This window comes from Chelonia mydas, chromosome 5, assembly GCF_015237465.2.
Source record: "Chelonia mydas isolate rCheMyd1 chromosome 5, rCheMyd1.pri.v2, whole genome shotgun sequence".
NCBI classification, from domain to species: domain Eukaryota; kingdom Metazoa; phylum Chordata; order Testudines; family Cheloniidae; genus Chelonia; species Chelonia mydas.
This window is the reverse complement of record NC_051245.2, coordinates 35,001,125-35,029,060: the sequence shown is the minus strand read 5'-3', so window position 1 is coordinate 35,029,060 and position 27,936 is coordinate 35,001,125. Positions and strand designations below refer to the sequence as shown.

The 27,936-nt window shown below is 45.6% G+C and overlaps 1 long non-coding RNA gene across 3 annotated transcripts in view; it reads right to left on the bottom strand.

Annotated features, from left to right (window-relative positions):
* Window positions 1-3,037: 3,037 nt before the first annotated feature.
* The window catches only part of LOC119566666, a 43,952-nt gene continuing 19,053 nt past the window's right edge, over window positions 3,038-27,936 (bottom strand). For all 3 annotated transcript variants that reach the window (XR_005225961.2, XR_006290953.1, XR_006290952.1), the window contains 3 exons: window positions 14,798-14,910; window positions 9,914-11,831; window positions 3,038-3,535 (listed from right to left, as the gene is read on the bottom strand). This is a non-coding gene — a long non-coding RNA (uncharacterized LOC119566666). The remainder of the gene's footprint in view (window positions 3,536-9,913; window positions 11,832-14,797; window positions 14,911-27,936) is intronic.

The window sequence follows — 27,936 nt, the reverse complement described above, 5'->3', positions numbered from 1 at the left end:
TGTCTGCACAAATTCCAACAATCTTGTCACTAAAAGAGTACTTCTCAATCACTTGCTGGATGAATGCACACTACATAACTGATGTTTCTCCAGGTAGAGACGTAAAATCAATAATTTTTGTGCAAACTCCACTCAGTGGGAGAAAAATACCATATAAGAACAGCAAATAGTTTTTGCTTCATTTTGTTCGATGCATCCACACTAAGTGTAATAAAGGAACACTTGTCCAACTCAAGCTGCACTTCTTCAATGGATAAAGGGGCTAAGGTGTTGCAAACAATTGCCTCAGATTTTATATGAGCAGATGAAAACATAGGTTGGTACAATTTCCTAATTAATTGTGATGTACAGTCACTAGACCGGAAAGCATGTCCGTGCTGCACTGAGTGATAAGAAAACACTCCCCCACTGGCAAAAACTTTTTCAGCTTCTGTTCTTGCCTCAGAAAAAATCCTGAAATACTCGGTGTTAAACACTTACTTCTATCAGCATCTCTGTGATGTGGAAGGAGGTGCGGGAGGGGATGGGGGGTGCGGGGTGTAGGCTCCGGAAGGGGGCTCAGGGCTAGGGCAGGGGGTTGGGGTGTGGGAGGAGGTGCAGGGTGTGGGCTCCAGATGGGAGTTTGGGTGCAGGAGGGGGCTCAGGGTGGGGGTTGGGGTGCAGGAGGGGTTTCCGACATTTGGCAGGGGGTGCGAGCAGACATGCTTGTTGGCTTGTAGCTTGTTGCTTGTTGTAGCTTGTTGCTTCTTTTTCTGATTGGCTCCCGGCAAGCAGGGGCAAGGAGGGGAGAGAGTCAGGGGTGCACAGTGGGCCCACCACAGTTCCAGACTTGCACACTGGAGGGATTTAGTCACATAGAGTGTTGGGGTTCTTAGGAATTGGCTTGTTTGGGCCTTGTTTTGAAATGGGATTAGCTTGATTTCTGGCTTATTGTGAAAGTCAGGGAGCTTATTTACCGCGTGAAAGTTGGCAATGGTGAGTGTGAGGTGTGGGGTCTGGGAGGGAGGCTGGGTGTGGGAGGGGGTTCCCACCGAGGGAGGCGGGTTGGGGTGCAGCTATGGCCAGGCATCACTTACCTCAGGTGGCTCCCAGTCAGTGGGGCTAAGGGAGGCTCCCTGACTGCCCTGGCTCTGCACTGCTCCTGGAAGCGGCCTTCATGTCCGGCACCTAGGCGGAGACGCGGCCAGGCAGCTCTGCGCAGTGTGTGCATTGTGCGCTGCCTGCGCCCGCAGGTGCCATCCCTGCAGCTCCCATTGGCCACAGTTCCTGGCCAATGGGAGCTGCAGAGGCAGTGCTCAGGGCAGGGACAGTGCGTGACGCTTCCATGATCGCACCTGCGCCTAGGGACCACAGGGACATGCTAGTCACTTGGGGGCTGCACGGAGCCAGGGCATGTAGGGACCCTGCCTTAGCCCCACTGCACAACTTACCGGACATTTAATGGCTCAGTCAGCGGTGCTGACCGGAGCCGCCAGGGTCCCTTTTCAACTGGTTGCTCCGGTTGAAAACCGGAAGCCTGGCAACCCAACCAGGGGGACATCTCTGAAGGCAGTGCTGCCTGCGCAAATCAAGGACAATTGCCCAGTTCTAGTGAAAAAGGAGGGACAGCTAGAACAGAGCTGAAAAAGGGGACCGTCCCAGCCAAAAAGGGACATATAGTCACCCTAGTCAGGCTAAATACGTTGAAGATGAGGTGTTCAGACACTAAGTAACGGAAGCATATGTGCACTCTAGATTTATTTTACAAAAGGGAAATTTAAGCATAGAGAGATTAAGGTAAGAAGTGCCCCCCCAAAAATTGATTTCCTCCTTGAGATGCCTAGTGCTTGATTTTGCTTCCTATCTATCTTAAAGTGTTATACCACCACCTATCACTGTAGTGTCTGAATACCTTCCAATAAAATTGAGAGCAATAGCGAAGACTCTAGTAGATTTCATGGCCTGTCTGGCACTTCTTCCTTTATGGGGCTAGCACTCTGCTTGGGGTAAGATGTTGGTACTTTGGGATTCTTTGGGGAATTGGTAGGGTTAGGGAATAACAGGGGTGTTTATGTTGTGAGTATTATGGTGGAAAGACTGTCTTAAAGGCCCTCTTACAGAGAGGTTTTAAAGTATGTAGCATTATATGCTGAAAGCACAGCACCCATTGACTTCAGTTGCAGCTGAGAGTGCTCAACATTTCTGCAACTCAGGCCCCATATGTCTCAAGTTGGGCACCCAGGAAATGAGGAACACACAATTAATGACCACCTGTGAAAAGTTTGGTTTGTTTGTGGTTTGTCCAGCATCACATAGGAATTCAGTGGCAGAGGTTAGGCTGGTTCTTATGCTGTCCCTTGGAAAGCATAGAGGCCATCAAATGTGTTATGAATGTCTGTGATGTTCTGTCCTGTGCCAAATCTGGCATATTATGAGGTAGGATGGGGTAGGAAGGACAGGTATCTCATGCCACCCAACCATCGTGTTTTAGCTCTTCCAGAGGGTCTTTTCCATCCTACTCTCATTGGTCAAGGTCAGTGGCAAAGGCAGGGAAAATCCAGTTTCCTGGGGCAGCATTCAACTGGCTTAACCATGAGACCTTCCTTTCTCTTCTTGCCATACCCTGCTTCATTCACTACACACCTCCCAACGTCTTCAACAAATGAGTAGGGGTCCTAAAGACAATAGCCTCATTCACTACACATCCCTCATTCCCTGAGCACTGTCTCTCCTGCATGCTGAAAGAGTCCAGTTATACTTCTCGGAGTCCTTCAATAACCCCTACGTTATCCTTTCTGTGGTCATAATCAAAATGCCAATTCCATTTCCTCATTTAATATGTTGACTTGAGAAAAATACATCTGATAACTCGGCCACTAGAAGCACTATGATAAGACCAGCAAATATATTCAGCAGCTGACAACTTTCTACACAGAGTTATACACCTTTTATTTTTTAACAAATGCATTTTTTTAAAAAAAAATATGGTTAATAGAAATTTGTAGTCCAATCAGAGTATGCTACAGACATAAGCTGAAAGTTTCATAGAACTGCCAGAGTCTTAACACTTGTTCATGACATGGGTAGCAAACAGAAAATAGGATCCTGTAATTTAATTTTGAACAGTGATTTATTTCTGATAAGATTGACTTCTAACTTTTCTGTCTCTTACACCAGTTTAACTCCATTGGGCCAGATTCACAGCTAGTGTAAATCAGTGTTGCTCCATTAAAGTCAATGGAGCTATGCAGATTTATAGCGATTAAGATCTGGCCCTCTGACTTCCTCTCAATAACTCTTCATTTACGCTGGTGTAACTGAGATCAGCATCAAGACCAAGGCATTTTCCCCACAGGTGTTATTCCTATTTTCATTAGACTCCTACTGATTTCAGAAGTCATCTGTGAGCTTCCTTCTTTGTGCCAGAGCAAGTTCAAAACAGTGAAATGAGTAAATTAACCTTCAGGAGGATGTGCACCCCAGAGGACACAGCTGGGCTTGGTGAACTTCCTTTGCAGTTTTCTTCTCCTGAGGGTTGGAAACTCAGAGCTTGCCCCTGCAATTCACAATGAAAGACAGAAATAAGAATGACTTACCAGATAATGACAGACCAATATGTACAGTAATTAGCATTTCTGTTCCACTCTTTAGTGGAGATTGACATCAAGGCCAGATCAGGAGAGTGGAAACAGTTGGATCACTGTACACATTTAAACATTAACCCACTAATTCCATTTCCCTGTATAAAATATTGTACAGTCTGATTGTTAATGCAAAGACCATATTTAAAAACCAATTCATTGTGTATTCTAATGAGTTTATTTAGTACAAGCATTAAATTAAATTAAAAAATTTAAAAAAAGTATAGTCAGAAGCTGTTTACCCAAAGTACCTGATCAGCGATAATTTTTGTCTATATGAAGAAAGGTCATGTCTCCCATTGTGTGTCAACAACACTGATGTCCCTCCTTCTGCCAAATGCTATATTCCTGTCCCCCAACTGTGCACAGATAAACAAGATCTGACTATAGTTGGATTTATTGCTTGTACAAGTAAAGAGGCAAGGCCAGTGAATATTTTTCTCTCTGTGTATCAATAAATAGAGTTAAAGGCTTTGAAATAAGGTGTAATGAGCATGGGCCATGTATTTCATGTACTGTATTTTAATGCTAATTTTCTAAGTTGGGTACAATGAGTGCAGCTGGAAAAGCATACCTTTGTGCCCATAAAATGATTGTGTGTGCAGTTCTTCATTTTGTATGCAGAAAAGACCATGTGGTGGAAAAAGATGAACAGGTTTTGGGGGTGGAACAGGTATGCTTGCATCTCATATATGAGAGGGGTGAGCTCTTTGGCAATGTGAATTTTAGGCCCTAATTTTCAAAATGCAGAAACCGTGCAAAACCGCACCCATGATTGTGGCTGTAGCTACTGCACCCTTAAGGAGGTAACTGCAAGTACACTTGTCTAGCTAAGTTCCTAAAATTAGACTTTTTCACTTGCCTTTGTGTGATTTGCACGTGTAGTCCAGGTAAATTGTAAAGCTCTGTTTTTGAAAATTTGGCCTGTCGTGTCTAATTCTGGATCATGCATGTTGTGTCTCACTATGCTGTGCCTGAGTTGGCTCTTCCATTATAGAAATCCTGGGATTGTGTCAGGCTCAGGCCTAAAAATCACCACTTCTGCTAGAACCCAAGGCACCATGGCTAACCTCAAGAGGTACGCCTAGAAACAAGTCATCACATCCACTGCAACTCTCAAAGCCCTCTTAGGCTGAAGCCCAAGAAAGCTCACCATCCCTGCCCCTCACTCTAGGAACATGTCATACTCCCAACAGGGAAAACTACCATAAGAAGCATTCCATTAGTTGCCAAGTTCTCTGACTCACCTTTTCCACAGTGAGGGTGAGTCATTCAGTAATCAGCACTATCAATAAGAGAACAAGTTTCCTCTGTCTAACCCTTTAAAGATCTTAAATAACTAACAGGAACAGTCCCTTCGGTAGGAAGATAGGAGCAGGAGAAACCTCTATATTTCCCAGGACTTGGTGTTTCACGGTGTGATGGGTTGGATCAGAAACCCCCTTGGGGCTGCCAACTGATGTTCCAAGACTACTTCTGCCCCTGCTTTCCCTGCCCTCCCATCTTGGGACTTCAGTGCCCTGCCTGGTTTGAGCCAGACCCACTAGTCTGCTGCAAACCTAGACCCGGGTCTGAACCACGTCCCCTAACAGCTGTAGGCTTAAACTGAAAGCAGCTTAAGAAGTGTTCCTGTCTTTAAAACTCAGATGCCCAACTCCCAATGGGGTCCAAACCCCAAATAAATCTGTTTTACCCTGTATAAAGCTTATACAGGGTAAACTCATAAATTGTTTGCTCTCTATAACACTGATAGAGAGGTATGCATAGCTGTTTGCCCCCCCCCCGGTATTAATACATATTCTGGGTTAATTAATAAGTAAAAAGTTATTTTATTAAATACAGAAAGTAGGATTTAAGTGGTTCCAAGTAGTAACAGACAGAACAAAGTGAATTACCAAGCAAAATAAAATAGAACACGCAAGTCTATGTCTAAGAAAACTGAATACAAATCAAACCTCACCTTCAGAGGAATTCCTGTAAGCTTCCTTTTATAGACTAGTCTCCTTCTAGTCTGGGTCCAGCAATGACTCACACCCCCTGTAGTTACTGTCCTTTGTTCTAGTTTCTTTCAGGTATCCTTGGGGGTGGAGAGGCTATCTCTTTAGCCAGCTGAAGACCAAATGGAGGGGTCTCCCAGGGGTTTAAATAGACTTTATCTTCTGGGTGGACACCCCTCCCTCCCCCTGTGTAGAATCCAGCTACAAAATGGCGTTTTGGAGTCACATGGGCAAGTCACATGTCGATGCATGACTCAGTTTTTACAGGCAGCAGCCATCACTTACATGCTACCTTGAACGTCCTCAGGTAGACTTCTTATGTGAATTGGAGCCTTCCAAGATTCATTGTCCTTTAAGTGTTTCTTGATTGGGCACTTAATTTGTACATCCCTTTCTAAAGAAGCTGACCAAATGCCTTACTAAGGTTATTTAAAATCAAACAAGTATACAGCCAATTTTCATAACTTTGAATATGGTAATGACACATGCATATAAATAGGATGAATAAATTCAGTAGATCATAACCTTCACAGAGATATGTTACATGGCATATGTAGCATAAAACATATTCCAGTTATGTCATATATACATTCATAAGCATATTTCCATAAAGCCTTATGGGGGGCACCGTTACACACATGTCCATGTACTTTACTACCAGTCTCCAGTCCTGCTGTGTGAGTCTCCAAAATCACTGTCATTTGGTAAGAAGACAAACTTCTTCAAACAAGCAGTTAAGTAAGAGAGGAGTGTGCTTCCTTACCTGTAGGGATTTTTTTCTGGTTGGTCCTAGGAGTAGGATAATGAAAATACTCAGAAGAAAGACTAGATCAGCAGTGACTTCTCCAGATATTGATCTTAGGTATAATAAATTCTTAGTTTTATAAAACCTAACTTATGTGCCAAATTTGACCTGAGATTCTCCTTTGAAAGCAGCTAAATTAATAACATACTGCCTGCATATCTCTCTGGGAGCTCCTACCTTTCACTTACTGATCTGCTGTACATGCAGTATTTCCAGAAATAACAATAGGCACAGTGAGGGGACTTTGCATCACTGTTGTGGATATGCAGTGAGATGGAGAATCTTACTCTGGCTGCTCTTACATTGCAAGCTACCCAGCCTTACCTATTTTAATATTGCACCTTTGAGTTCATGAAAGGAAAAGAAGTACTCTGCTGTATGCCTGGACCTTTTACTTTATTACTGGGAGCTGTAGCTAGAATTGAGGGCTGACACACTGCTGACTTAAAGCTGAATTGATATCATACCATACCATATACTGTAGTTACATCTTTCAGAGTAACAGCCGTGTTAGTCTGTATTCGCAAAAAGAAAAGGAGTACTTGTGGCACCTTAGAGACTAACCAGTTTATTTGAGCATAAGCTTTCGTGAGCTACAGCTCACTTCATCGGATGCATACTGTGGAAAGTGTAGAAGATCTTTTTATACACACAAAGCATGAAAAAATACCTCCCCCCACCCCACTCTCCTGCTGGTAATAGCTTATCTAAAGTGATCACTCTCCTTACAATGTGTATGATAATCAAGGTGGGCCATTTCCAGCACAAATCCAGGGTTTAACAAGAATGTCTGCGGGGGGGTAGGAAAAAACAAGGGAAAATAGGTTACCTTGCATAATGACTTAGCCACTCCCAGTCTCTATTCAAGCCTAAGTTAATTGTATCCAATTTGCAAATGAATTCCAATTCAGCAGTCTCTCCCTGGAGTCTGGATTTGAAGTTATTTTTGTTGTAATATCGCAACTTTCATGTCTGTGATCGCGTGACCAGAGAGATTGAAGCTGATGTTATTAGGCCCTGTGATGGTGATACTCACCACAAATACTCACCAGCAACCACATACCACACAACAGAACCACTAACCCAGGAACCTATCCTTGCAACAAAGCCCGTTGCCAACTGTGCCCACATATCTATTCAAGGGACACCATCACAGGGCCTAATAACATCAGCCACACTATCAGAGGCTCGTTCACCTGCACATCCACCAATGTGATATATGCCATCATGTGCCAGCAATGCCCCTCTGCCATGTACGTTGGTCAAACTGGACAGTCTCTACGTAAAAGAATAAACGGACACAAATCAGATGTCAAGAATTATAACATTCATAAACCAGTTGGAGAACACTTCAATCTCTCTGGTCACGCGATCACAGACATGAAAGTTGCAATATTACAACAAAAAAAACTTCAAATCCAGACTCCAGGGAGAGACTGCTGAATTGGAATTCATTTGCAAATTGGATACAATTAACTTAGGCTTGAATAGAGATTGGGAGTGGCTAAGTCATTATGCAAGGTAACCTATTTCCCCTTGTTTTTTCCTACCCCCCCCCCCCCAGACATTCTTGTTAAACCCTGGATTTGTGCTGGAAATGGCCCAGCTTGATTATCATACACATTGTAAGGAGAGTGATCACTTTAGATAAGCTATTACCAGCAGGAGAGTGGGGTGGGGGGAGGTATTTTTTCATGCTTTGTGTGTATAAAAAGATCTTCTACACTTTCCACAGTATGCATCCGATGAAGTGAGCTGTAGCTCACGAAAGCTTATGCTCAAATAAATTGGTTAGACTCTAAGGTGCCACAAGTACTCCTTTTCTTTTTGTAGTTATATCTGTGCATCAAAAATAAGATATGTGAAAGGAAGCTATGGGCTAGACTCTGACTTTGAGAGCCAGTGGTACTCTACAGAGGAGCAGTGCTTGCATGGGAATCAGCATTCTGACTGCAGAGGATGCAGAATGCCTTGAAGGCGCTGGAGGGACAAACTCAGAAGCAATAATTACTGCATTCTGCAAAAGGTCACAGAATTAATTCACTCTAACTCTGGTCTCCTGGCACTATTAGATGCGCAGGGAAGATGGGACAGTGACCATACTCACAACCTGCTCAGTGTCTTTGCTCACAGTAGCCTCTTTTCTGCTCAGAGCACAAACACCATCATCCTGGCAGCCAGGTCCACTTTGACTTTACCTGTGTGATGTTTTTTAGAGTCTGCTGTCATTATGTGGGTATGGCCTATAGGCCGTGATAGTATGTCTGGGTTTAGGACCCTGAAGGGAGAGCAGGACTGTTCTGGTGACTCATGGTGGTTTACACTGGGAGGCTGACCAACCAGGGCTCAGTATCTCCAAGCCCAGAGTATATAAGGGTTTGTCTCTGAGTGGTAAGAGGAAACTCCGGCAGGGACAGAAGGATGTTGTAAGGGGAAACCCTCGGAGCAAGTCAAGAGCATAAGAAAGCTTAAACCAAGTTTGTATTGTTGCTTGGTGTAGTTTGGATACTAACCCTGGGAGTGCTGTGTTGAGAATGGGGGGAGGGAGCTCTTCTCATTCACAGGATTCTGTGGGAAATCTCTCCAATCCTAATTAATCTGAAGCTGCAAAACAATATTTTTTTCTGCTAATCGTTAATCATCACTAATGAAGATAGCAGCCTGGGCATTGCAGAAGTAATATTAGATATCACTTGTCTGGTGTCAGGTCTTTTTTTGAATGTGCACACACAGTAGAGTAGATTATGAAACAAAGATTTATTTTTCTTCCTTAGTCTGTTTTCTTTCCCTGAGTGTTAGACCTATGAAATCAATAACAGATTAAATTGTGAAGTAAGAGGAATGTAAACCTATCTGAGTAGTTAATAATTAACAGTTCCAGACTGAGAGCAGGATTTTGTTCATTTCAGAAATCACCTGGAGCCATTTGATTTGCACTAATATATACGGAAAGTTGGAATGTGCGACCATGTTATCCTTGTGCTTATCAGTTCATGCATGAACATTCACATTTATAGCAAATCCAGTTATGTCCGGACTCCTTTCTCATTTGCTTTATGCAAATATGCTATTCAGTCATAGAGCACAGGCTTTCTAAATAAGTTTCAAGGTCAGGAAAAGCTGGAAAAAAATGACCAGACTCCTAACTAAAGACCTTTGGAGTCAGTAATTGTTTAGAGCAGTGTTTTTCTCAGCGACCGATTGATGGACGGACACTGGTCCCTGAGATCTCCCTGACACAGTTAGGAAGGCAGCAAGCCGGACCCTGGTATCAAAAAGGTTGAGAAACACTGGTTTAGAGGAACTACTCCAACGTACTTTCCAAAAAGTAATAGAGTGACAGAGTTGGTACGAAGAGAACAGATTTCCTGGGACTGTCTCCAATTTATCCACATCTTTCCTAAACTGTGATGCCCAGAATTGGACACTGTACTCCAGCTGAGGCCTCACCAGTGCCGAGTAGAGTGGAACAATTACCTCCCATGTCTTACCTTTGACTCTCCTGATAATATGCCCGAGAATGATATTAGCCTGTTTTGCAGCTGCATCGCACTGTTGATTCATATTCAATTTGTGATCGCCTATAATCCCCAGATCCTTTTCAGCAATACTTCTAGCCAGTTATTCCCATTTTGTAGTTGTGCATTTGATTTTTACTTCCTAAGTGCAGTACTTTGCAGTTGTCTTTATTGGCTTTCATCTTGTTGATTTCAGCCCAATTCTACAATTTGTCACGATCATTTTGAATTCTAATCCTTAACTTAAGTTTTGTCGACCATCATAAATCGCTTTAATAATATTACCGCATCCACAGTCGTTGCTCTTGCGTTGACAGAGAGAGCATTGCATCATCGGTAGCTAACCTATTGTGCAACTCACCAGCCTCTGCCACTGCATTGGGAGCTTTGGGAATGGATCACAGAGCATCATGGTGATGTGCTTGCTGTCCTGTGATGCAGTTCTTTCTGTCCCATCATTCCATGAGCTTTCTACTTCTTACTTCATTTTGCACTGTTTTTCAACTGCCCTTGTAAACTGTGCACCTGCCATCTCAGTCTCGCAGCATGGATCCTGAGCTGCTGACCATTGTGAACATCCTGAACACAACACGGCTGGTCCTGCAGTATTTCATGAGCTGCGAAACAGGAGTAAATCAGAGATGGCTGCCCTGCTGTCTGCCATGGAAACAAATAATTCAAGATTGCTGCTGATGTTCACGGAACAGCTTGCCATGGTGGACCGTTGGTACCGAGCTTGGGAAACAAGCACTGAGCGGTGGGATTGGATCATGATTCAGGTATGGAATGATGAGCAGTGGCTGCAGAACTTTTGGACACGCAAAGCCACCTTCCTGGAACTGTGTGCAGAGCTTGCCCCAGCACTGTGGCGCAAGGGCACCAGAATGAGAGCTTCCCTCACTGTGGAAAAGCGACAGGCAATCACTGGTTGGAACCTGGCAACTCCTGACTGCTACCGGTGAGTCGCAAATCAGTTTGGAGTTGGAAAGTCCACCATGGGGGTTGCAGTGATGCAAATGTGCAGGGCCATTAATCGCCTCCTGCTACGAAGGATTGTGACTCTCAGTAATGCGCAGGAAATAATTGATGACTTTGAGGCAATGGGATTCCCTAACTGCGACCAGGCTAGAGGAAATGCATATCCTATTTTGGCCCCCGACCACCTTATGATGGAGTACATCAATCGAAAGGGCTATTTCTCCGTGACGTTGCAGGCTCTGGTGGATCACCAGGCATGTTTCACTAACATCGATGCCGGGTGGTCAGGGAAGGTGCATGACGCATGCATATTTCGGAACACTGGACTGTATAGAAAGCTGCACACTGGGACTTTCTTCCCAGACCAGAAGATTCCAGCGGGGATATGCAAGTGCCCATAGTGATCCCAGGCAACCCCGCATATCCCTAGCTCCCCTGGCTCATGAAGTGTTACACTGGGAACCTAGACAGCAGCAAGGAGCATTTCAGCTACAGGCTCAGCAGGTGCCAAAATGATCATTGAATGTCCCTTTGGTTGATTAAAGGGATGCTGGCACTGTCTTTTTGGTCTGTCAGACCTCAATGAGGAAAATATTCCAATGGTCATTGCGGCCTGCTATACTCTCCATAATATTTGCAAATCGAAGGATTTGCTGGGATTCCAGGCCAATCAGGGACTTCAACATCTCTAGTCCTCGAGGAGCTTTATCATCCGCTCCTGCCCGTGTCCTTTCCTGGCTATCCAGCTGTAGTCTTTCATTTATTGTCTTCCTCCATGCTCTTGTTTTGCTCTGTGCTGCATCTGTTGGCTGCAGCACCTCGCAAAACAGACTCTCCTTCCTCCTCCTGGGTCGCCACCTTATCTGATGTAGGTACTCGGCTGGTGTGGCGGAGTGTGTTCTCAAGGGCACATCTGCAGAAGGCAAAGAAACAATTAACAGAGAAAGTATTGTGAGGGCGCTCACAGCCGAGAATCACAAAAGTTATGCACACCTTTTTCTCACTGCCCTTTGGCTAGCACACAGGTCACCATGAGTTCCAATTATGGTGAGTTTGCGGGGAAGGGGGCGGGTGGGCAAGGGGGAAAGGGCAGGAAGGGACAAAGGGCGGTTTGCAAAGAGAGTTACTATAAGCAGCTAGGGCACCTGTTCTGAATATTGGTATCCGTTTCCACAGGCTAGGGTAATTGAACCCGATATCTCACTCCTAAGGGTAACTCAGGGTGCATCTCCTGCATGCATATGGCTTCAGACCAGCTCTGTATGCCACTCGCTTGTATGCCGCTCTGGTCTCTGCAGAAATAATTGCCACGTGGCACAGCAAAGATTTCTACAGCGGGGAGAGAAACAAGACAGCTCTCCCAAGGAACCTGTGGAAGTGGAAAAAGGGATAAAGGGAATTTGGATACAGACATCTTAGTTTTCTTAGGAATAGAGCAAGAGTCAGGCTAACTCTAACTCTAATAACACGAGACTTTAAGGCAGGGCCTGGGTGAGTGGGAAGCGAGTGGGGAAAACTGTAAGAGATGCTGTTTTGACCTTGTGTTAGATAAGAATGGAACACAGACTGTAGCAGGAACTTCTTAGAAAAGTAAGATATCAGGAAGGAATATGTATAAACAAGACGTGGCTGTTGATAATTATTGTATGCAACAAAAGGTATAAATGCTTGCCCTAATTGTTTATCTGGCGGAGACCTGCCTAGGAAGGGGGAATCCCTGTCCGTGCGCACTCTGCCCCTTGCAATTGCTAGAGAATAAACTGTCTCTGACTTGTTGCAAACAACCTAAGAGTGAAGACTGTGTTTTTCTTCCACAAACCTTTGGCAGAATACCTACAGGAAAGTGTCCTAGAGATCACTATGGAGGATTCCAGAGACAGGTTCCTCACACATCTCCGTGTATGTTAACAAACTTTTCCGCTGTGGCCCCACTACATAGATGCACAGACTATGTTGTTTTCTTCCAGTACCTTTCCAGGTATCAAAATTAGGCTGACTGGTCTGTAATTCCCTCAATCCTCTTTGTTCCCCTTATTAAAGATATGTACTGTATTTGCCCTTCTCCAGACTTCTGGGGCCTTCAGGAGTTCTCAAAGAGAATTGCTAACCTTTCTGAGATTGCTTCAGTTAGTTCCTTGAGCACCCTAGAATGAATTTCATCAGGTCCTGCTGACTTGAATATATCTTCCTTTTCTAGATGTACTTCAATTTGTTCCTTCCCTATTTTGATTTGCATTCCTTCCCCCTTGTTAATATTGGTTCTGCTGAGTATCTGCTCACCATTAATCTTTTTAGTGAACACTGAAGCAAAATAGGCTTTAAACACCTCAGCCTTCTTGATGTCATCAGTTATTAGCTCTCCTTCCCCACTAGGATAGAGGACCTAAACTTTCCTTTGTATTTCTCTTACTCCTAATGTATTTAAAGAACACCTTCTTATTTTCTTTTATATCCGTTGCTAGGTGTAACTCATTTTGTGCCTTAGCCTTTTTGATTTTTGTCCCTGCATGCTTGTGATATTCTTTTGTACTCCTTCTTCGCAATCTGTCCAGGTTTCCACTTTTTGTAGAATCCCTTTTGTACCTTGGGGTTCAACCCAGTCCCATGGCCTCTAGGTGTAGAGCCCTCATTTCCTAAAGGCATTCTCTCCCTTTGCCTCCCAAACAGCAATCTTGGTCTTGAGCACCTGGTCAAGAGGTGGGAAAAGCTGAGCTTGATTTAACCCCTTGTTTACTGGAGACCAGGTAATGCCCTTGAATTCCGTCACAGATGGTTTTTTTGTGCTGTGACTTGACCAGCATGAACTGGACAGAAAGGTGTCATGATTTGGAGGGTAAACAATCCCATCAAACTTAATGAACTATGAAATATTTAGGAACATAGCCGCCCGACTGTGTGGGTGCTCCCGGGTTGGAGCACCCACTGAAAAAAAATAGTGGGTGCTCAGCACCCACCAACCACCCACTGATCAGCTGTTTGGCAGGCCCCACCGATCAGCTCCTTTCCCTCCCTTCCAGTGCCTCCTGCCTGCTGTCAATCAGCTGGGGGGAGGAGGGAGGAGCAGGGGTGAGAAGAGGCAGAGTGAGGATGGGGCGTGCTCAGGAGAGGGGGCAGAGCAGGGATGGAAAGAGGTGGGGCGGAGCGTCAGGGGAGAGGGTGGGGTATTGCAGGAACACGCGGAGTGAGGGTGGGGCCTTGGGGCAAGAGGCGGGCGTGGAGCACCTCCAGGGAAAGCAGAAAGTTGGTGCCTCTGTTTAGGAATATATGTGTGGGCACATCCTGTGTGTGTGTGTGTTTATTTGTAGGACAGAAGCTGGAAGGGGAGAGGAAAGAGGAACATATTTGTTACTCCAGAATGGCCCAATAGCCCTCTAGTGTAGTGTCCTGCTAATCATTTGCAAAACTCAAAAGGGAGTTGGATAATAACAAGAATGAAGCAAAGCTGGCCTCAGCTGTAGCATACGCCTAGCCATACACCATGTCATGGCAGTTGACATTTTAGTTGTGCTCACCCATGGCGTTTTCAGAAAGCAAAATATTTTTTCTCATTGGTTTTTGTTAATGTTCTGTTCAGAGGAACTACAAATGAACCACAGGAACAGACAGAACTGAACAAAACAAACTGAAATTGGTATGAACATGCCCATGGCTGAGGGCAATGTGCATCTGAGGGAGGAAATGTGAGGCTGAATTCTGCAATTTATCAACCAAGACAGTGGTCTCCAACCTTTTTACGCCCAAGATCACTTTTTGAATTTAAGGGCAACCCAGGATCTATCCCACCCCTTCCCTGAGGCCCCGCCCTTTCCCCGAAGCCCCACCCTGTTCTTTCCATTTCCCCCCTCTCTCTGTCGCTTGCTCTCCCCCACCATCACTCACTTTCACAGGAGCAGTGTGGGGCCTGGGCAGGCAGGGAGCCGGCCTCAGCAGCAGTGGTGCTGCACCACCGGAGATTGCAATCGACTGGGAGTCTCCAGGATCAACAAGCTGATCTAGAGTGACCAGATGACAAGAATAAAATATCAGAACACATCGTGGGGGAGGGACAGCCACAGGTGCACAGCCCCTACCCCACTGGAGCCATGGGGGAAGGGGGATACACAGCCTGAGGAAGTCGGAGGTGCACAGGCACAGGCTCCTGCCGCAGGTTGGGGGCTCACAGCCCCCGCTCCAGCCCTGCTGCAAACCGCGGGTTGGGGGCGCATGGCCCCGACCCCTGCTACAAGCACATGGCCCCAGCTCCCACCTGCAGCCCTGCTGAGGGCCCCAGACGCAGTGCTGCCGCTTACCTGGGGGACTGTTCCCACCCACTGGGAAGCACCTGGCAGGTTCCTTTGGCTCCTAGGGTCAGTGGTGGACAGCGGGGTCTCAACTCCACGTGCTGCGGCTGCCACAAGCGCTGGCTCTAGCTGCCATTAACTGGAAGCTGTGGGGGTGGGACTTACTTGGGGGCATGAGTAGCACTCAGCGCCCCAGGGGGGTGGTGTCTGCACCCTGTCCGCGCCCGCAGCTCCCATTGGTCGCGATGGAGCCAGTGCTAGTGGTAGGTGCAGTATGCAGAGACACCCCCCCGGCTGCCCCGTGCCTAGAGGCTGCAGGGTCCTGCTGCCCCCCGTTTCCTGGGAGCCGCCCCAAATAAGCACCGCCGGGACCCCAGGTGAGTGCTCACCAGTGTACTCCTCCAGCCCCTAGCCAAAATATCGGGACAAATGGCATGGTCGGGATGCGGGACAAACAACTAAATATCGGGACAGTCCCGATTTTATTGGGACATCTGGTCACCCTAAGTCGATCGCAATCAACAGGTTAGTGATCACTGAACTAAGAAAACTTGTATCACAAGTTTCATCACTGCTCTATCCACCTACCACCTTCCACAGCAGGCATGCTGCTTTATGTTAGTTGACACCAACTTCTCCTCTGTGGTTTCACTTGCATTGTTAGACCCTAGGGCATTGTTCGCTTGTCCGGAGGTTCCAGCATTTCTTAATTCAGGTACCAGCTCCACACTGGTAGTTTGGGTGCAAGAGTAGGTATAAAGTGTGTGGAGATTTCTGTGCCATTTCCTCATTGTCTCTTACTCTTGGGGCCAAATTGTACTCCCATGCACTGCTTTGACAGTAGCAGCTGTGCCATCCCCCCCATTCATATACAAATGAGACTTTAAAATCAGAGCAAAATAAACGTACTTTCACAAATCTTCGTAGCTGTAAGTATAATGGAATTGCTCTTCCAACTGATATGGGGCAACTACCACGCTGCCAGAGATTGTATAGTGCAAAGGCACACAGACTTCACTGAGCAGCCTGGCAGCTGCAACACAGCACCAAGGAGTGCTTTCAAAAGTGCCCTGTGGCAACCACATAGAGCCTGATCCAAAGCCCACTGAAGTCAAACGGGCTTTGGATAAGGCCTATGTAGAGCTAAAATGAGTTATGATGCCCCACCTAGGATGCTGAATTAAACCTGCCTGCACACACCTGAAGGCAGAATCTGGCCCAGTTTGTTGTTCACAGAGGAAACTTTGGAGGTTCTGTTGTGTATTGGGGTCAATTTTGTTTTGTTTTTTCCACTTCCCTCTTGCTTCCCCCAATCTGTCTCCTTCTGAGGAATTTTCAGACTCTTCCCTTGTGTTCCTATCAGATTTGGGCACATATATACTCTACGTGTGTGTGTGTGTGGGCGGGGTGTATCTATAACGAACATTCCCAAGATACTCTGTAGCAGCTTCACTGATGCAATATTCTTGGACCTGTTCCCTCATCCATCAAAATAAACAAATAAATAAAAACGCAAAAGACTATGTTAAAATGCTCTTAGCAGATTAGTGATCTGACATAAAGCCATAAAATCAAGGGTGTTCAGAGAAAAGTTTGGCCCAAAATATCAGTCTTGAATTACCCTTCTTCTGTGCAGCTCTGTTGACTTCAGTGGGGTTGTGCCAGGCTTATGCCAGGACATAAAGGGATAAATTATCTTTAAAACTGCCATATTTTTCCTTGCTTATTGCAGGAGTCTTAGAACTCTGTTTCTGCAGTACCTACGTTGAATGGCTTAAGGACAGAATTTTAGCCCTAAGTCTGATGTTTTTGTCCCTTGTATTTGTACATTGACATTTCAATTACCTTTTCTTTTTAAGTATTTTTTTGTGTGGTTGAATTATTGCAAGAGTGACCTGATGAAAACCAGTAGAATGGAACAAGGAAAAAAGTCTGGCAGGCACGGTTCATGGAAAATAAATCTGACCTCTTCTTTACTGGGGCCAAAGTTAATGGTTATAGAGATTCTTTATTCCTATAACATGTTCTCCTTCTCTGAAGAAAGTGGGTAATTGTTTTGTTAAATTAAAACTTAATGTGAAATAACCAGACTTTTTAATGGAAGCAGTTTCTCCTGTCGGGAGTATCTACCATCTTATGCAGCAGCTCTGAGTGTTGTTGGCATCGCATTTTCCTGCCACAGAATAAACTGTGGGTGAACCGGGGGCTTCCGCTCACAGGAAAGCTGTTGGTGATATTTGGTTTAAAATAAAATACTTATTGGAGAAAAGAATTAATCCCACAGCAGCAGTGTCAGTGCACCACTCCCCCTTCACCCCACCACATACATACGTGTTCATGCACACACACACACGCACAGAGCAGTCTGCCATACATTATGTGTGTGATCACTGAGGAAACCTTTCTGGACACAAGGACTGGACCTGGTCCACAGCATTTCACACACACACCCCCAGACCCCCTTCAGTGTTGTTGGAATAACATTACAAAGGACTAAGATAAGCCTAAGTGCATCTCAGCTGATAACTAAGAACTCGGCTTACTATTTAATCACCTCAGCGTCCTGTGTGAGCGAGCACTCACTTTTCAACCCTGCTTGATGTGAAAGGAAGGGACTGCACTTGCTGGGAGAGGGTTCCTTTATGGAATCATGGGCCTCACATTAGCATGGTGACTTCTGTCTTCCAGTGCTGAGAGTGGTGAGTAGCCAGAAAGAACTGGGTCTATATTAAGTCTAGAACTGGGTCTATATTAAGTCTTCAGTACAAGGCCTTACTCCTTGTAGCCTAGATATGTTGTTAAACTAGTGACTGGTGAGTGTGATAAGCAATGGAACATTAACTATCTAGAGAAAGAACCTGGAGTAAAGGAAGGACTTTATATTGTTTGTGTGATATTCCAGAATGGCAGCTCTGACAGTGAATGGGTGTAGACCAACCTTCATTTCAAAGGCCAGAAAGGACTATTATGTTTTTCTAGTCTGTCCTGCATAACACAGGCCAAGGCATTTTACCCAGTAATTCCCACATTAAGCCCATAACTTTTGATAGGACTAGCATATGTATTTTAGAGAGACATCTAATTTTGATCTAAAGATTCCAGGTGATGGAGAATCTACCGCATACTTTTATACATTGTGCACGTTATCTCCAGTTCTAGTTTCAACTTTCAGTCATTAGATATTGTTTATGCCTTTGTCTGATGGATTACAGATCTCTTCGTTATCAAATGTCTTCTCCCTTTGTAGGTGTGTATAAATCATGATACGGTCATTTCCTAACTTTCCAAAATAGACGGAGCTCCTTAAGTCTTTCACTGTAAGGAAGAAGAAAAGGAGTACTTGTGGCACCTTAGAGACTAACATATATATTTGAGCATAAGCTTTTGTGAGCTTCATCATTTGATGAAGTGAGCTGTAGCTCACGAAAGCTTATGCTCAGATAAATTTGTTAGTCTCTAAGGTGCCACAAGTACTCCTTTTCTTTTTGCGAATACAGACTAACACAGCTGCTACTCCGAAAACTGTAAGGAAGGTTTTCCAGATCGCAGGTCATTCTTGTGTCTCTTTTTTGATCATCTTCCAGTTTTTTCAACATTCTTCTGTAAATGGGTGGCAATTTCTAGTACCCTGACTAAGAATGATGGGCCCCTTTGTATAGCCATCCTTGCTCAGGTGCTAGAATCCTGCAGAGTAGCTACTGCTATCTCATGCTGGGAGGTGGATCTTATTAGCTCCAACCAGGGTGTGAGAGGAGTTTAAGTATTTCTCTGAGACACAAGCCATGTCTACACTACAAAATTATGTTGACCTAAGTTACGTTGACACACAGCCGCCATTGTTATTAAATGGCTTGTGTGTGTGCATACTTGGCTCCTTGTGTCGGCATTGTGCATCCTCGTGTATCAGTGCAGAATGCAGTGCACCATGGGTAGGTATCCCACTGTGCAACTCACCACCTTCAGCACAGGGTCTTTTGGGAAGTTCTTGCAATGCCTGATGGGCCGAAACGAGTTGTGCAGGGGTGACTGGGAGCATTGGGTCAACTTCCCATAATATGGTGTTCTCCATCCCATAATTTTATCTGCAGCCCATAACATTTCACACCTTCTTTTCGCAGTCCCATAAACCCGTGCATCCCTCCTTGCTGCCTGCCATCTCTGACAGAAGCATGGAGTCTGCACTGCTCTGCACTATTGTCATGAGCAATGCAAGTATGGGGCACCAGATCCTGCAGTTATAATGAGACGGAGTGGCCTCATTCCAATGCAGAGGGGGTTAACTTTCCTTGTTGGGCTCAGCTAACCTTGCCCCGTCTCCCTTGTAGGAAGGGTGGGGGCAGGACAGGAAGTATAACAGCAGAGCCCTGCAGCTCATTTGGGGCTGGGCCAGGGAAGGAGCCAGAAATCCTTCCGCGGGAGCAGAACCACCAGCTGATCCCATGACTGGCTGTGGAGGGCGATGGCTCTCCCAAGCCAGCATGGAGAGAAGGCAAACTGCTGCCTGGGAGACTGGAGACCCGAAGAGGGAGTGCAGAATGGGCCGCCTGGTAAGGAGACTGGGAACCAGGCCACACTGGCTGTGGAGCAGCCCCAGCAGATGCCAGTAGGATATAGTCCAGGAAAATGAGACATTGGTCCTATTGTGTTGCCAGGAGGTGAGGAAGAGAACCTAGGGTCACCTGTTGCTTATAGGGCCCTGGACTGGGACCCAGTGTGGAGCAGCATGGACTTGGGTCCTCCGACCCCCGGCCCCACACTTGGGGCAGGGTGAGCACTAACCCTTAGGCCTGGAGGCTGGAGCTACGGACTGTTTGGTTTAGCCCTCACCCTGAAGGCTGGAGTTATGGAGTGTGTACTTGCTCAGCCCTCATCCAGGAGGCCTGGGCTATTTCTTGCTCAACTGCAAGACAGAATGCCCAATAAACTAATCCAGCGTGAGTGCTGATTCCCTGACACCACCGAAGGGGCTGCCCTCACCCTGAGACACAGTGACCTTACAGCAGTATTTGTGGACCCAAGGGGAACATGACAATTCCTTGGAGGCTAGATTGCTGTGGGACATGGAAAGAAACAATTCAGGGTTGTTGTTGGTGTTTGTGGAGCAGCTGGAGATGGTGGAGCACCAGTTCTGGGCCTGAGAAACAAGCACTGACTGGTGGGATCACATTGTCATACAGGTTTGAGATGGTGAACAGTGGCTGCAGAACTTTCAGATGTGCATGGCCACATTCCTGGATCTGTGTGCGGAACTCGCCCCAGCCCTTCTGTGCAGAGACACCAAAATGAGAGCTGCATTGACAGTTGAGAAGCGAGTGGTGATTGCACGGTGGCAACTTGCAATGCTAGATTGCTACCAGTCACTCAGGAATCATTTTGGAGTCAGAGAAATCCACTACAGGGCCATTGTGATGCAAGTGTGCAGGTCCATTAATTGCCTCCTGCTGTGGAGGACTGTGACTCTGGGCAACGTGCAGGACATAGTGGATGCTTTTGCAGCGATGGGGTTCCTGAACTATGGTGGGGTAATAGATTGCATGCATATCGCTATTTTAGCACCAGACCATCTTGTCATAGAGTACATCAACAGAAAGGCCTACTTTTCTATGGTTATGCAAGCACGGGCAAATCACCGGGAATGCTTTACCAACATCAGTGTGGGCTGGTCAGAGAAGGTGCGTGCATTTTTAAGAACACAGGACTGTTCAGAAAGCTGAAAGTAGGGACTTTCTTTACCAACCAATGGATTATCATTGGGAAAGTTGAAATGCCAATAGTGATCCTGGGTCACCCAGTCTGCTCCTTGCTCCCACGGCTGATGAAGCCTCAACAGTACCAAGGAGTGCTTCAACTACAGTCTCAGCAGGTGCACAATGACAGTTGAATGTGCCTTTGGTCATTTGAAGGGTTGCTTACAAGGCGTTGAAGACATTGTTTGCTTACAAGATTGGAACTCAGTGAGAAAAATATCCCAATGGTTATAGCTGCCCACTGTGTCCTGCATAATATCTGTGAAGCGAAGGGGGAAAAGTTTCCACCGGGTTGGAAGGTGGAGGTGGAGTGGCTGTCTGCTGCATTTGAACAGCCAGATAAGAGGGTTATAAGAAGATCTCAACGAGGAGCATATGGTTCAGGAAGGCTTTGAAAGACCATTTTAATAGTGAGGCACAGTTGTGTGTGTTACTGTAGTATACTCTACCTGGCCTTCCTCTTTTGTGGCCTGGAATGAATCTTGTAGTGATTGCTGTGTATGTAGGAATATAACGTTGTCCATGAAGCTATTAATATTGTTTATGAATGATATTATGGGTGCTGTGACACAGTGCAGTGACAAGAAATCGATCGCTTTCAGACCTGCTCATCACCAGACAGCATATGCTGAGAACTAATAAAAATGAATTATGTTCCAAAAAATAGAATTTAATTCTCTAACATGAACCAGGCAAATAAAAAATATATTTAGAACTCAATAAAATTTAATAAATTAAGGGAACAGAACTTATGAAGATGAAAATAGTCATTTCCATTTCAGATACATATACACTAACCTGTGAAAGACATAGTTGGTGTATGTGTAGCCGTTATTTTCTTTAATATATCCCCAGGTGGAGTGGTAAGGGTAGCGCACCGGCCCCTCATCCATGTGGAATGTTGCGGGGAAGGTAGAGAGGTCACAATATAGAGTTCTCTTTGGGTTGCAGAGGGAAACGAGTGTGGGATTGTGGGAGAGTCTGCAGCATTTCTGTTTGCTGCCTGAAAAGCTCAAGCATCTCTTGCTGCATGTCCCTCTCCTTTTCCTGTACCTTTCTCCTCTCCACTCTATCCTTGTCCACAGAGCTGTTTCTAGGGGGGTGCGGGACCTGGGACATAGGTGCCAAGTTTCTATCTGCTGGGGGGTGCTCCCCCCAGCTCTGCCCAGGCCCCACCCCTACTCCACCCCTTCCCCCAAAGCCCTGCTTCTTCCCACCCCGCTCCAACCCCCACCCCACCTCTTCCGGCCCCCCCCCGTCTCTTCACTGCTCAGTTCCGTCCCCGCTCCCGACCACACTGTGCCCTCGCTCCTCTTCCCTCCCTACCCTCCCCAGTGCTCCAGATGCAGTGAAACTGATTCGCGGCAGGTGGTAGGTGCTGAGAGGAAGGGGAGGCACTGATCGGCAGGCAGGAGGCGCTGGGGGGAGGGGGAGGTTGATGGGGGGCTCCTCCCCCCCCCATCTGCCGCTCACCTCCCCATTTGCCTCCTCGCCCCGCTCGCCTGCCTGTCTTCCTCCTCACCTCCCTGCTGGGCACCCACCTCCTCACGAAGCGCAGGGCCCCCAAAGCTTGGGGCGCGGGGCGATCGCCCCGACTGGCCGTACGCTAGGGACGGCTCTGCTTGTCCATGCTGTCTGCAAGGGTGACCCTCCAGGCGCTGTAATCATTCTCTGATGCAGCACTGGCTTTCAGGATCTCCTCGAACATGTTATCCCGAGTCCTTTTCTTTCTCCTCCATATCTGGCTCAGGCATTTTGCAAGGGTGGAGGGGGTGGGGAGGACCCTGAAGTCCACAGTGGCAGCAGCTGCAGATACAACACACAGAGGTACCATTGTCAGCGTATTCATGACAGAAATAGAAACTGAAGATGCTGAACTTTCTCTCCTTGCTCCCCAAAAGTAGTAAGCACCACATTCTCACCTCTCCTTGGGACTGATACAGTATGGCACCAGTCACAGCACCCGCCAGGATGAGTGTGGCCCTCCAGAAGTTTAGGACATGAGGAGGGAACAGTTTGCTTGCATGATACTAGTTTTATAGGGCAATGGCACTGAATACTGGCACCATTTTCTGCAGGCAGTGGTGATTTTAGCTGATATCTCTCTCTCCTGAGGGTAATAGAGGCAGAGAGAGCACAGCTGCTGCTGGTGACTCAGTACTGCCCAGGCCCATATGCTGCTGGTGTGTGTATTGCAATGGTGCCTGCTGAAGTAATCGCTGAGGGGCGTGGGAAAGTGTTCTACCAAGGAAGAAGAAATAAAGCAGCTGTCCCAAGAAACCTTCAGCAGAGAATTGCAGAGTATCTCCATGAAAGTTTCCTTGAGATCTCTACGGAGGATTCACAGGACCTCCCAATGCACATAAACAAACTGCTCTGCATGGCTCCCACTGCCTAACTCTAGAAGGGAATGAAAGACAGACAGCAACTCTGCCTCATTTGGTTGTTCTAATACCTCTTCTAGCACAATTAAAAATGAGCAAATCAAAAGATGTGTCCTGCTACTTTGGGGGGTGCCAGTCCTGTAATTTCAAAGTAAACAGCACACTTACCAGAGGTTCCTGTGCTCAACTGTCAGGACAGGCTGTACTATGGTGGAGTCAAAAACAGGTCCTGGCTTGCTGCGCAGCTGGAGCTCCCAGTTGCCTGTCCCCCATACTCCTCCTTTTCCTCATCCACCACCTCCTTCTCGCCATTCATGGCAGGGGCCTGTGACTCGGGCTCCTCAGAAGTATCCATAGTGATGTTGGAGTTGGCGGTGGGGTCTCCGCCGAGGATGGCATGCAGCTCTTTGTAAAAGCGGCAGGTCTGTGTCTACGCACCAGATCAATTGTTGGCCTTCTGGTATGCCTGCTGCAGCTCCTTGGCTTTCGTGTGGCCCTGCTGCTCATCCCTGTTGTAGCCCTTCTCCTGCATCCCCTGAGCCGTCTGCTTGTAGATGTCCGCATATCTATGGCTGGATCAGAGCTGTGCCTGCACAATCTCATCTTCCCACAGGCCCAGGAGATCAATGCCTCCTGTGTACTCCAGACAGGTACTCTGCCATCCTGGTCAGCTGTGCAGTCACACACAACAATGGAGAGCTGCTAGGTGTATTCACCAAGCCGGGCAACCAGGACAAGGAATTTCAAAAATGTGCAGGGCTTTAGAGGGGTAGGGCAGTTTCTGTTTATCTGAGTCCTGGGCAGTGGAGTTCCCAACAGTGACCAGAGCAGTCAGTGTGGGGAATTGTGGGACAGCTCCGGAAGGTCAGTAACAGTCAACACAAGTAACAGTGTCTACAGTGATGCTGTGTTGACCTAATTACATCGACCCTGACTCAACATCACTTGGGGAGGTGGTGCTATTTAGTCAGTGTGGCAGGGCACTTACGCTGGCAGGAGCCAAATGTAAGTGAATTTAAGGAGCCAAATTTACTTGCACAGGTAGATCGATGTACACTGCTTTGCATTGACCTAACCATGTAGTGTAGACCAGGCCACAGTGAGAGACTGGGACAGACAGAGCAGGTGCTGCAGGAAAGCCCTACCCAAGTTTGGGGAGAAAGCTCTGCCTGAGCATTTTTGCTTGAGTTACTAATAAAGGCATGCCCCAGGAAGAAAGCAAGTTTGGACTATACACACTGTGCGAATGTTCCCGTTGGAGCAGGGTGGGACCTCTGCCTGCGTGTACACACATTCTCAGATCTCAGTCTCTTCAGTCATGTGTAGGGGTGAGTTTGATGAAGCAATCACAATGGTAAAGCAAAGAAAAACTCCACCAACAGAAAGAAATGCTGGTGAGTAAATTACAGTCTTTGTGAACAAAAGCACTATTTGGGGATAAATACAGGTTGTACTTAAAGGCAAAGCCAAATGAGATGCCTGGAGTTGTCGCACTGGAATGTACAAATAACATGTAATGAACACTCATAGAGAAAAAGTGGAAGAACTAAAGGAACATATTGTGCATAAAAGTAAGATGGATTTTATAACACCTGGCAATGTTAATCTCACATTGAGGGCACTGGCTTCCTATTGTCATTCTGGTATAAGGAATAGCCATTTTTGAGCTCTGGGCCACAATGAGCAATAATATTCCTGCTATCATGAAGCAGGATTTCACTGCATAAGTACAGACAGATGGCCATAAAACCCCCCAAAAGAACAAGATTAGAAAAGCACATGTATTATCTTAATGGAGACTGACTAAAAACCCCTCATGTCTCCCAGTTTATCAATACAGCCCTTCAGGATGTCAGCCGTTTAGTCTGAACTGCTCTGTTTAGATGAAGCACATGCAGAGTAAGGCACATGATGCTATACCAACTGCAAACCCTTTAGTTCTGTTTTAAACTATAAACCAGCAATGGTAAGTGACCCTTATGAAGGAAAACTAATACAGTATGAAAGAGCCATAAGAATGGGGAGTGTTTAATTTCCCAGGGCTTTGATGAGTGACTTTTCCACTCATCACACTGTAGGTCAGGAACCCATGTCCATTCCAAAGTTAACACTATTGTTTTCTGATCTTTGAACCCTAACACCTGTCAGTCCCACATTCCCAGAGAACAGGACGAATGCTGGTATTTCTGTTTAACAAAGAAAACATTTACAGAGTGATCCTTCACTGAAAAACAGCCATCGTCTTGAGCTACCAATGGAATAATTTAAATGTAGCTGAAAGTTGTACGGGAACTATTATAAAGCAGCATTTTATGTGCCACATCTTGTTCTGTTACATGGGTATAAATCTGAAATAAAACTCCACTGAAATCAGGAGCATTGCTCTGGATTTACATAGGTGTAACTGAAAAGAAAGATTTCAAGAATGCACCTCTCAAATTGAGTTTCCAAGACATTTTATGTTTCCTTTCATAATTCTGTGCATCTGTACAGTAAAAGGCTAAAACAAGAGCTGTTTAAGCACAAGGAAATGGCCCAGATCACTCCCTCATGCAGGAAAATCCACAAGAGGAAAATTCCAAATTCAGTTGTTCCATGAAATTTGCCCAACCTCCACCCCTTGGAAGAAGCAGAGGATTTAGCTCCCAAATCCCAGACATCTGCACAGATGGTGGTAGATCCACAGGAGCCATAGTGCCATTGCTGTGGAAGCTCTGTGCTGCTGCCCTATTTCAAAGCGCCTTGCTGTTTTCCCTTGCATTTGTGTCAGCACAGCTCCACCAGAGCCTGTGATTGCCCATCATGTCCTCCTAGTAATAATTTCCACAGCACTCAGTGGGCTTCACTCAGGGGTGCCCTCTGCCGGACCTGGGAAGGATGGTGTCACAGAGACAGCAGACACCCCCTTCAGTACAGGAGGAGGAAAATCATTGTGCAGAACTTCTCTGCACTCAGATCGAGGGAGCACAATATAACCCACGTTTTGCCTCTTTAGGTGGGATATAGTCCCCCATTGACGTTCAAGGAACTTTTGCCATCAAGCAACTCCCAATAATTTAGAGATGTAAGTTTATGGGCAGATAGGGCACTACAGTGACTGTATAGTTATTTCCTCAATCAGCACCTCTGTATGTGTTGCTACTGTAGCTAGTGCAGTTTTAGTCCTTGAGACAGAACGAGGACAGATCTCTAAATAGCTGAAATGTTCTTTGACAATGTTTTAATTCCAGTAAAGGTAACCTGTACGTTGTATGTTTTGGTTTCTGATGGCAGCTGCTTGAGATTCAGATTGTCTGTCTGGGAAGCACAGTGTAAGACACTCCCACTTGTTTCTTGACTTTTAATAAAATAACCCATTCCTAAGAAGAAAGCCTGAATCTGTGCAAGAGAGATACACACTGAACTTTGAATGGCCGATAAAACACTATTTCAGCTAGATTAACCTGTAATGATTTCTCATGTGCAACTGAAAGAGAAACATAAACAAACAATAAGTAGTTTAATATATAGATTAATGAAGAATTACTAAATGTGGTTTCCCATGAGAACTAAAATGGTTAGTTTAATAACAGCCACTTGTTTCTTTTGTAGGTGACACACCACCCTGTGTGCCTATGTTAGCTTTTGCATAACAGTTGCCATTAGTTTGTATACTTCCAGGTCAGATTGCGTTTAGAGAGAAACTGGTCTGGAGGGAATAGACAACCATAAGGGTTCCATAACAGAGACAAAAGCAGGGCAAATAATTGGTAACAAATTATTTATTCTGTGACTTTCACCTCTTACTGTTTGTAAGTTGTCCATGATTAGATAATTATTTTCACTACCTCATTCAATGTTCAAATTATTGGCTGAACATTTTTTGGTTAGTTCATAGCTATTTTTGTGAGCAGTTCTTTGAGAGTATTTAATATTAAAAATCCAAACTGTTTTGATAGGATACAGAGGTCACATGGCCTTTTTTATGTTCCCTGACTGGATACACATACATCTGACAGGTTTCAGAGTAGCAGCCATGTTAGTCTGTATTCGCAAAAAGAAAAGGAGTACTTGTGGCACCTTAGAGACTAACAAATTTATTTGAGCATAAGCTTTCATGAGCTACAGCAAATACACTGCATGCATCTGATGAAGTGAGCTGTAGCTCACAAAAGCTTATGCTCAAATACATTTGTTAGTCTCTAAGGTGCCACAAGTACTCCTTTTCTTTTTACATACATCTGAGTATCAGGTTTCCATAATAAACACTTGTGATTATAAATCTGAAATTTCTGTTTTTTGCAAATCAGCTGAAATGTTCACTTAAAATTTGTTCTTTAGAAGAAAGGTCATTCACTAGACTATTTGCAGAAGGCAAACATATAAAAGTGGCAAGAACACTGTTGAAGGGTACTTGTCTAAAAATAGGAATGTATTTACTTGGGGAAATGTTACGCAGCATTTGCCCAGCTATAGTGGAGACTGATGTGAAGTCTTCCATATATCTACAAAACAGGTTCAGCAGAAGATATCCAAGTTTCTCCAAACAGCCCCTCTCCCTCCCATGCATCTCAACCCTGCCTGTCTTCCAGAGGCCGTCTCTTGGAGTAAGGGAGTTCACTTTCCAT